The sequence below is a fragment of the Nannospalax galili genome, unplaced genomic scaffold (assembly GCF_000622305.1).
Source record: "Nannospalax galili isolate Female #2095 unplaced genomic scaffold, S.galili_v1.0 scaffold197, whole genome shotgun sequence".
NCBI classification, from domain to species: Eukaryota; Metazoa; Chordata; class Mammalia; order Rodentia; family Spalacidae; genus Nannospalax; species Nannospalax galili.
Window position 1 is genome coordinate 1,721,044 of NW_008339846.1, and position 10,701 is coordinate 1,731,744.

At 46.5% G+C, this 10,701-nt stretch overlaps 1 pseudogene; it reads right to left on the reverse strand.

The window, feature by feature from the left end:
* Nucleotides 1-9,092: 9,092 nt before the first annotated feature.
* On the reverse strand, nt 9,093-9,481 carry LOC103735358 (annotated as a pseudogene).
* Nucleotides 9,482-10,701: the final 1,220 nt, after the last annotated feature.

Below are 10,701 nucleotides of genomic sequence, written 5' to 3' on the forward strand. Positions count from 1 at the left end.
AACTTGAAGATTCTGCCCTGTTGCCAAACTAGGGAGCCAGTAGCCCTCAGAAACAGTGCTGAACGCTGTACTTCTGTTTTCTCCTCTGGGATCCCCCACAGTGTCTCTGTGAGCCCAGCACAGGACAGCATTTACAGTGGCAAAATCATCACCAAACTATTATTGTTCCAAATTTACAACCTCTTGCTCTGTTCCTCCTGTATTCATAGAAAGAATGAAGCAGTTTCAATATCTATAAGTTATCTGGCCTCACAGAAGGGTTTAATCAAACCACTTCCATCTGTTCTTTCTCCCAAGATGGCAACAAAACCATTTTCTGCCTACAAGAAATAATGTTGGAGAAAAGGAAAGTCTTATATAAATTTAAACCCCATTTTGAATATTCTGTGTTTTCCAGAAAGTTCTCTGAGCTGTATTTAGTTACTTTCAGGGGCTAAGCAGTTCTCAATTCTACAATCCCAAAGGAGAGGGCAACTGCTCATCCAAGACCTGAAGGATTGTCATCCTCTGCCAAGCCCAGGAGCTCACTGTGCACCAGGCTTCATAACTCCTCTGATCAGAGGCAGGAGTCGAAAGGAATCAGAGATTCCTGATGAATCCAGAGAAGCCTGAGATACATCACATGAGCTCTGGAAAAAAATAAGTTCACAAAAGACCCATTGGTACATGCAAGGGAAAACACATCTCTCCCAAGCTCTCCACCTAAAAGCCAGAGAGGAACTCTGAGCAAGGGGTTCCTCTGTGGAACACTCAGCGTGTACCACCACCCTCACTCAGCTTTACATCAGTGCTGACAGCCCCAACACAGGAGTGCCATGGGAATAGAGAGACAGGCCTCGGCACGTGCTTTAGCTGAAACTGCATGGCTGGCCTGTGTTCTGGTGAGGTGAGGTGTGTGCATGTGTGTGTGTGCGTGTGTGTGTGTGTGTGCGCACGCGCAAGTTGTTCCCACCTCTGTTTTTCTCCAAGACTCCTCTTTTCTATTCAAGAAAGAACCTGCGCACCCTTTTGTCCAAGAATATTTTACTTCCATGTTGTCCCTTGCTATGATTGGTCTGAATGTTTGTGTTCCCTAAAAATCCCCATGTTGGAACACTAACTCCTCGGGTTATGTTTTAGAATGAGGACTTTGGGAGGGTCATGAGAGTGGGGACTCACTAACATTAATGCCCTGATGGTTAGTTTTCATTTTCAACTTGACATAACCTAGAATCACCTGGACAGACAGTCTCATTGAGGGCCTGTTTACACCGGTTTGGTCTGTGGGTGATTGTCTTAATCTGGTTAACTGATGTGGGAAGACCCAACCCACTGTGGGTGGCACCGTTCCCTAGGCAGGGGGTCCTGAACTGTGTAAGAGTAGAGACACTGAGCTGAGCACCAGCAAGCAAGCACGTGAGCATGCCCGCATTTGTCTCTCTGCTCCTGACTGTGGGTGTGCTGCGACCGGCTTCAAGTTCCTGCCTTGACTTCCTCTCAGTGATTGCCTGTAACCTGGAATTGTAAACACAATAAACCCTTTCATCCTAAAATTTCTTTTCCTCGGGGTACTTCATCCTGGCAACAAAAATGAAGCTAGGTCAGTGCCCTTATAAAAGGGGCCTGGTTTGTCTCCATACCCCTTCTGCCATTAGAGAGGCTAACCGCCCACTGGGCATGGACACTGAGACACTAGACCTACCGATGCCCTGATCTTGAACTTCTAGACTCTAGAGACTGTGACTTTGTTTATAAGCCGCCTAATCTGTGGTATTTCATAATAGCAGCCCAGATGTATCAATGCCCTCCTAATGTTATTTATTACCTAGGCAATGGTAGTTTTTTTATTTTTCTTATTTGTTATCTTATGTGTATGTGTGTATTCCCTGCATGTAGGTAAATGCACCCGTGTTGTGCAATGGCCACGGAGGTCAGAAGAGGCTGTTGGATCTCCTGGGACTGGGGTTACAGACAGTTGTTAGCTGCCATGTGGGTGCTGGGATTTGAACCCAGGTCTTCTGCAAGAACAACCAGTGTTCTTGACCGCTGAGCCATCTCTCCAGCCCCTGAAAATGGTAGTTTTTTCTGGTTATTTGACACCAGACATAGGGTGAAACCTGAGCAATTGTATCTGTGCAGAAATGTCTGGCTATCTCCCAAATGCTCAGTGCAGCCATCAGAGAACCACACGGTGCTGAGGCACACACAGTGCGAACATCTCGTGGTCGAGAGCAGAGTCTGGGAACAAGCTGTGTTCTCTATCTCTGTTCAAGTGTACCTACTGCTTTCAACAGTGGATGGTGTGTTCTCTTTCTTTAATCACAATGTTCTTTTTAGAACCAAACAGAGATGACAATCTTTCCAGCTCTGATGGTGTCTCAAGAGGCAAAAAATACAATGCTTTACAGCTGGTCTGTCTTATTTTAGTTACCCAGAACTGACCACCTATGAGGGATGGTGGTATTGAGGGGGGCTGACATGAGTGGTGGTGGGATTGAGGCATGCTGGTGGGAGGGAAGTTTGGAAGGCTCCTGTGTGGTGCTGCTCATTACACAGAGAGCAAGAGGGAGTCCTGATGCATTTTGGTCATCATGCCAGCTGCCAGATGCCCTCTTAGTGATGACCCCATGGTTCCTGCTCCTTGCTGGGTCGATACAGTTGCAGGATGGCTTATTCAAAAGTAAGGTACATTGTCCTTATTCACCATCACACAGACAGACAACGTAAGTGAGCAGCTACCTCTCTATCACTGACAAAGAGCAGGGTTCACACCCGGGATAGAAAACTTCTAGAGAACAGTACACCCAGATTATGACACTCCAGTGACTGTCAAGTTCTCCGCCTTCCCATGGACTGATTCCAGCAGGCTGGCATGTGCATTCCTCTACTGATGGTGCTTTTGAAATTAATTGTTAACATCCTAAAAAGGGTCCCAAGTGGGAGAAAGAATATCACACCACCCTGTACCTTAAAACAATCCCTCTGCGGGGGAGAATCTCTCATCAATGACTTGAAGACTCACAGCCTCCGATCTCGTTCCCCTGAACACTTTCTTTCTTCTTTTATTTTATCACAACAAAATGTTTTACGCATCTTCTGGTGCTTAGGGGAGAAAACATGGCCCATGTAGACACTTGATTTCTTCCATTGCTGTGCAATTTCTTTGTAGTTTATGAACAATTTTTGTCCACAGGGATTGCAGCAAATATTGGTTACAATATAATCAGATGAATAGAGCCAGGGTTACAAAAACAAATCCTTTGAATTATTTTCACAGCTTCATCACAGACCTTGTGATTTTGAGCAATCTGTGAGTCTGTTACGGCTAAAGGTCAAACTAATCTCTAGCAAGGAAAAATAACAGAGAATTCAGAAACTGTGATTCTGCATTATTGTTGCTTCCTAAATCTAATTATGAGAACAAATGGATTTCTCCCAGGGCTACACAGTCCTTACATGCTGAATGGGTGGCATGTGGCTTTACCATGAATGGTGTGTTAGTCAACTCGGGCTGTCATAACAAGTGGACTGTGGTCTTAGACAACAGAAATGTATATTTTGCAAGGCCAAACTCAGGGTACAGCACCGCTGGGTGCTTGATGAAGGTCTCTACCTGCTCACAGACAGCAGATTCATACTTGTGTGACCTGTCGTGTGTATGCACTTTAAAAAAAATAAGATATCTGCAGTTAGTTCCAGGCCAGTTGTGGCTACAGGGAGTCTCAAAAAAATTTTTTAAAAAGAGCTGGTGAGATGCCTCAGAGGTTAAGAGCATTGGCTGCTCTTGCAGAGGTCCAGGGTTCGATTCCCAGCACCCACAGATGACAGTTAACAACTATCTGTACCTTCAGTTCCAGGGTATCCAATGCCCTCTTCTGACATCCATGGGCACTGCATGATGAGTGCACTTACATACAGGTAAGCAATACACTCATACACATAAAATAAAAATAATTTTTTTTAAAAAAGATCTTTCAGGGCTGGAGAGATGGCTCAGCGGTTAAGAGCACTGACTGCTCTTGCAGAGGACTCAGGTTTGATTTCCAGCACCCACATGGTGGCTAAAAACCGTCCTTAACTCCAGTTCCAGGGGAATCACGAAGTCTTCTGACCTCCGCGGCATTGTCTGACACGGGTGCACTCACATACATGCAGGCAATACATTCATACATATAAAAAGTTAAGAACACTGACTGCTCTTTCAGAAGACCCAGATTCGAATCCCAGCACCCACATGGCAGCTAACAATTGTCCATAACTCCAGTTCCAGAAGATCTGACAGCCTCTTCTTTCCTCCGCAGGCATTGCATGGCAGGGGTGCACTTACCTACATGCAGGCAATACACTCATACACATAAAATAAAAATAATAAATAAAATATTTTTTAAAAGATCTTTCTTCCTTTTTTTATAAAACCAAAAACTCCAGCAGATTAGAACGCTAACCCTCACTTATCTTTATACCTCAAAACTCTGTTCTTCAAATACACTCATGCTGGGGTATACATAATGAAATCCATGGCAGGTGTTCACTCAAAGCACTGGGCCTCACTTTGCATATATGTGTGCAGACATCAGGGAGGAGGGCAACTAGGACAGAAGAGCCAGGGGGTTCCATGGAGACCGAGTTAGAACACAGCAGGGCACAGTCAGAAGCATGCAGAGGGTTGAGCAGACTCTCTGGATTCAGGAGGGTGGGGTGGGTATGGGGTGGCAGAAGTTCTGTGTCGCTCTGTGTGAGAACACGTGGCAGGGCTGAACTGAGCACTGGAAAGGGCCACTGAATCCCAGGAGCCATTGTAACCCTGGGGCAGTCTCCTGCATGTGGCGCCCTCTGAACTATTCCAGTATCTCTGGTTGCTGGGAGGGCGAGAAGGCAGGTGTCATGGAGGAACATTTTCTTTTCTATATTTTTTTGTATTTTCATTTGATGTCTTTAATATTTCACTCCAAAATGTCTAGTTTAGGGGGAAAAGCAGGAATGTGGTTTTCCTGCATTGAGATGGGCAGTGTACTCCAAAACCCTTGTGGGGCATAAGCACAAACAGAAACGTAGCTGTGTAGCTCAAGCTTTTCTTGTATTGACCATCAGAGGTGATTAAATGCTGACATACAGCAGACCCACAATACGGATTCTTGGGCCAAAAACGCTCATTTTTAGGCTTTTACACCAACTTGTTGTTAGGATTTTACCACTGACCAGAGGAAGCAGAAGAAGCCTACTGTGTGCTCACTGAACTTATAAGCAGTACCTGAGTCATCACCCCTGGGGCCCAGTTTCCCATCAAAAGTAAAGAAATAAGAATTTTTATTATTGTGATAAACTATTTTATAGATTTTTCTGAATACTTCATGATTCCCTGGTATAGAAAAGAAAAATAAATGTTTTCTCATAAATCTGGTGCATGTCCAAAGCTCTTGTTATTAGGATATTATTTATACTGAGAGTACAGGGCAGAAAAGCTGCTTGTATGTTGCATAGTGTTAGAAGGTGCTATGCATGTTACTGGCAGAGAAAGGTAATCAGCCACCTTACCCAGCTGTGAACCCTACAAGCTGTAGTAACAACTGGCCTGGCATACTATGCCCACAAGTGCAATAGTGGCATGGGTGTTACCACAGCAACCAACCACCCTCTACTTGGCTTTAAGGCCCACTTCACAAGATGGGGTCCATACCTGGCACTGATATCAGGACCCAGACAGGTGACCAGATAGGTCACAGTCCACAGGGGAGAAACTACTGCTATTATTCTGCTAAATGGACCTAGTGTTTACCTAACTCCTGATGACATATTGTTACACCAATAGGTCAGTGCATCTGTAAACTCTCAACAGAGAAGGTTCTCCTTGCCGCAAATGGTGATCAACACAGAGATACACAGCTGGTTAGCACACAGAGAATAAGACTGTGGAATGCTTAGCCCTATATGGGACACTTACATCACACCCTCTGCTCTCAAGGCTCAGGATCATTGTGGAAGAAGGAGCAGAAAGACTCTAAGAGCCAGAGGTGGCAGATTAATACAAGGAAACTTGTGTTGTCTGGACACCACAGGGTAGCTACACATATGAACCCACAGTACTTAAGACAGGATGCACAAGACCTGTGCAAACCTGAGCCAGACAGAAACCTAGCATGGACAGGGGAGGTTGGCAAGAAACCCCAGTCCTAGCTGAGAATTGATTGGTCTTTAATAGATGTTGGGAGGGGTAGAGTCAGTTTTCCTTACTGATGTGATGCCCAGTAGGTTAACAAGACTCCAAAGGATAGACCCACACCCAAGAACATTTTGGAAATGCAATTAGACTCAATAGGCCCTTAAAAAGACAAATAATATTGGAGGACATGAATTCAAGGAGGGGAGAAGTGGTAAGGCAGAGGTCAAGAGGGAGAGGAGGTCTGAATATGATCAAAATACATTGTGTGAAATTCTCAAATCAGTAAAAGCATTTCTTAAAAAGAATGAGAGCCTTAGATTCACTGGTGGCCCCACATCTCACCACTATTAAAAGTATAGGCGACAGGGCACTGTTTCGGGGTTTACTTCATGAGGGTGTGAGAGCACAGGCTATTAATTTTTGCTAAATTAATACAATTTTTAATTTTAATGTATTTACATATCTATTTGTGTGCATGCGTACACAAACACACATGCCATGGCATGTATGTGGAGGCCAGAGGACAACTTTTAGGAACCGGTTCTCTCCAACCACAAGGGTCCTGGGGATTGAACTCAGGTGGTCATGCTTGGCTGCAAGTGCCTTTACCTGCTGAGCTTATTGCTGGTCCCACAACACGGTTTCATAAGAAAAGACACATACATGTTCACGAAATAATTGCAGGCCTGTTGCAAGTTACTCTGAGAAACATGAAATCTAAAAAATACCAAATGCCCACTGGCCTTGTGAATGTGTCTATGGGAGGAAGGAGGAGCCATTTCATTTCTTCTGCGGATGTAAGTGCTTTGGCTGTGAGATCACCTGTGGGGTCTCAGTGAGTCACAAAAATGAGGAGTGATGCCATCTTGAGGCCACGCCTCAGACACATCCCAGGGAAACTGAGGAGAACCTCCTTCCTTACAGGACAGTGATCCACAATGTGGCTTTGTATGACAGACTCTGCAGATGGAGGAAAGGGAGAGGAGGAGGAGTAGGGAGAGGAGGAAGAAGAGAAATGGGAGAGGAGGCGGAGGACTGGGAGGAGAAGGACAAGTAGGAGGGAAGTGGGAGGAAGAGGAGGAATTCTGTATGAACCATTTCTGTTTTAATTGCAAATAGAAATAGTTTTATAGAGGTATCCAGTGGGGCTAGAGCTGTATCCCCTTAAGATCTGGTTACCTAATCTCAAATGGAAAAACATCACAGAGAAAATTAAAATGGTCTTTAGTCATGGAAAACGAACAGCTGAGCATATTTGAGGAGTCTGAATATGGGGGCAGCTCTCTCCAGGCTGATCCATGGGAGACTCTGGAAATGTCCACAGTGCCTTGCCTCCCCTTCACAGCCAGGACTGGAAAGAGGCACCGTCGTCTCCAGGCCAGTCGCCACCTTAAGATAAAACTTCACGATATAGGCTGCAGAGCCCAGCGCAACCTTCCAGTGGAAGCAAAGGGCTTAGCTGTGTGAGTTGCTCAGGTTCTTCTCACCCCTGAGTCTGATTCACATTCACTGGGAGACATGCATGTTAGCCTGAAGGGTCCCTCAGTGAGATGGAAGTGGAAGGGCCCTTCGAAGGTGAGTCTGGGGTTCTATAATGATGGAATGGGAAAGGGAGATGAGAATCTCTTTGAAGAACAGGACAGAAGGTCCTGGCTGGAGCCAGCTCAGCAGGGGTCAGGAAATCTAAACAGGACACCAGGCAGAAGGGAAATAGGAAGAAGGGGGGAGGGGGGTAGAGGCTTCTACCAATAAAAGCCCTGGAAGGCTTCTCCCTACCCCCTTTCCCAGTGCCAACATAGGCAGGCACTTAGCCTGGCACCGTTAACCACTGGACTCAACTGCCTTCTGATTCTAGGTTCTCCAGGTGAATGTCACACATGCAACCTCCCACATGGGACTGCAAGTGGACCAGAAATGTATTGGGAGCACAAATTGCAAACCCCAGGCCCTGTGCAGTAAGTTAAGCAAACATGCACGAGCCTTGTCAGTACAGCTAACATACTAGTCTACCTCTACAAGGTAAGACCACGCTTAGAGGGTAAATAGACCACAGAGGGATCCTCAGAGGCTTATTGGCAGATGCAGTGCTGACCAAGAGCAATACTGAAAGGGCTGGGATTGTAGCTCAGAGGCAGCGTGCTTGTCTAGAGAGAGGAGAGGTGCTGGGCAGCTACACCCCAGCTGGGTGTGGGACAGGCACAGCACACTCTCTCCTTCAGAGCCAACGTGGCTCGGCTCCTGGGTCCCCACAATAAAGACAGCGTATTATGAACTCATCCTCATCTTTCTGGGTGTCAAATGGGCCAAGGGCCTTTCTTCTCCTGAACTCCTCCTAGTGAGACACTCCAGCTATTAAGTGCCCTGAAGGCCCCAGACCCCAGGATGCCATTTAGAAAGGGACTCAAAGCAAAAGGCAACGGCTCAAGGGCAGACACAAAGCCCAGCTTATTTCTGTGTGGACAGAAAAGACCAAACCCACAGTCTTGTGGTCTTCCGACCATGGGCAGGCCCAGAACAGCCACAGCCCCACCTGCCGACCATTCACATCTTCAAGCCGCAGGCACCTGAGTTTCTGCATCTGAGTGATTCAGACACCTTATGACTTGGTATTGATGAAGAAACTAGAAATCATGAAATAAATTAGGAGAAAATTATCAGATCTCACTTGACAGAGAGCACAGCCGGAGTGTGGGGAGTCGGGCAGACAGGCAGGTCTGAAAATGTTTGCAAGCTATGTAGAGATGGCTTAACGAAACCAAACAAATGATTCAAATCTTTTGACCCATCTCCTCCACCTTTAGGGATTCGGGGAGACATTTTCAAGTTTCACAAAGAAAGAGACCATTTTAGTATTATTTGTAATAGTGAAGAAGCAGCTTAAATGCATAGTAATTGAATAAGTTTGGGTACATCCAGGCAATGGAATATTATGCAGGCTTTTTTTTTCAGATTCTCAACAGACCAAAAGGTCCAGCTTTTTACTGAGCATGTTAACAAAAGGTTTAGTCAAAAAGACGAAGCCCGTGTCATCATCACACTCCTCTGATTCTTTCTTTGTGTCCGCTTTCCTCTCCTCAGCCGGGGCAGCGGCAGCAGAGGAGCAGGACCACCTCCCGGAGCGAGACCAGCTGCCGGAGCAGGTCCACCAGCCCCTACGTTGCAGATGAGGCTTCCAATGTTGACATTGGCCAGGGCCTTTGCAAACAAGCCAGGCCAAAAAGGTTCAACACTGACGCCAGCTGCTTTAATGAGAGCATTGATCTTATCCTCCGTCACGGCGACCTCGTCATCGTGCAGGATGAGGGCGGAGTAGATGCAGGGGAGCTCGGACACCGAGACCATGCTGCGTCGGCGGATGAAGTGAGGGCCTCACCCCAACGTGGCCTTAGCTTCCCTAGAAGGACCGAGCACCTTGGCGGCAGCTGAGGAAAGGGGCTATTATGCAGCTTTTGAAAAAGACATGAAATGTCCTGTGCACTGGCATGCAAAGTTCTGCAAAGAGTGCTGTTAAGTGGAAAACTCAAGCTGCACAAGCTGCATGGGTAGTTCCCAATGTGCTGTGCTTCCCGGTCACAGGGACTGTCTGGGAACCAGCAGGGGAAGACACCGCTTCCCGGAGGTGATCAGTTAACCGAAGCTTAGGAGAACAGCCCCCGGCCCATGTGAACATGAGCAAGACTGAGCATGGGTCCCTCCAAGTTCTTTGTCCCTCTGCTTCAGCAGGCACAAGGAACTCCCAAGTACCAACAGGCTGGCATGTAGGACACGGTCTGGCATGCAGCAGCATAAACACGAGGGTTTACGAGCTTCAGTTATTGTATCTAGTTTTTTAGGTTTAAAAAATTAATAGCTTTGAACTGCTTTCCAAATAAGAAGCAGATTAGGATGAGGTTCACCTACATAGAAAGACTCATGAGTCCCACAAGCCTGAGCCCTTGCGTCTCTGGCACTATTTACAGAAAGGTGGTGGCTAGCCCCACTTCAGTGCAAGATGTGCTTGATGTGAAGACCATAGCTACTCTACCACTGGGGCAAGAAGGAACAGAAGATTCCTGGCTGAAACAGCCTTCTCTCCCACTCAGTCATGAATTTTTCTCCTCTCTGCAACATCTAACCAATTCACTTGTGGTCCAAAGGGTGTCCTTATCCCAGGGGCTCCTGGCTTAGGAGGGGGCAGTGCTCAGCAGGACACTCTCTTAACTTGGTCACTGCCATACAGGCCCCACAAAAGCCTCCTCAGTACAAAATCACCTTGGTTATAGACTCATTTTGACAACTAATCATGACAAAAGGAGACTTCTGGGTTCCAAAAGGCAGTGCCCCTTTGCCCACAGGCAGCCAGCTTGGAGAAATCTCAACCTCAACATGGGGACAAGCCAGATGTCCTCACTGAGAAAGACAGAGATGGGCAGCAGGGATGGGGAGAGGGAACTCCACTGTTTCAAGATGGCATCCAAACAGGCAGGTAACAACATCCAGGTTTCATCTAAGTCATGCACTAAAAGTGGGGCAGACTGTCTCTGTCCCAGAAGTGGAAACTTAACAATCACCTACATACCCTT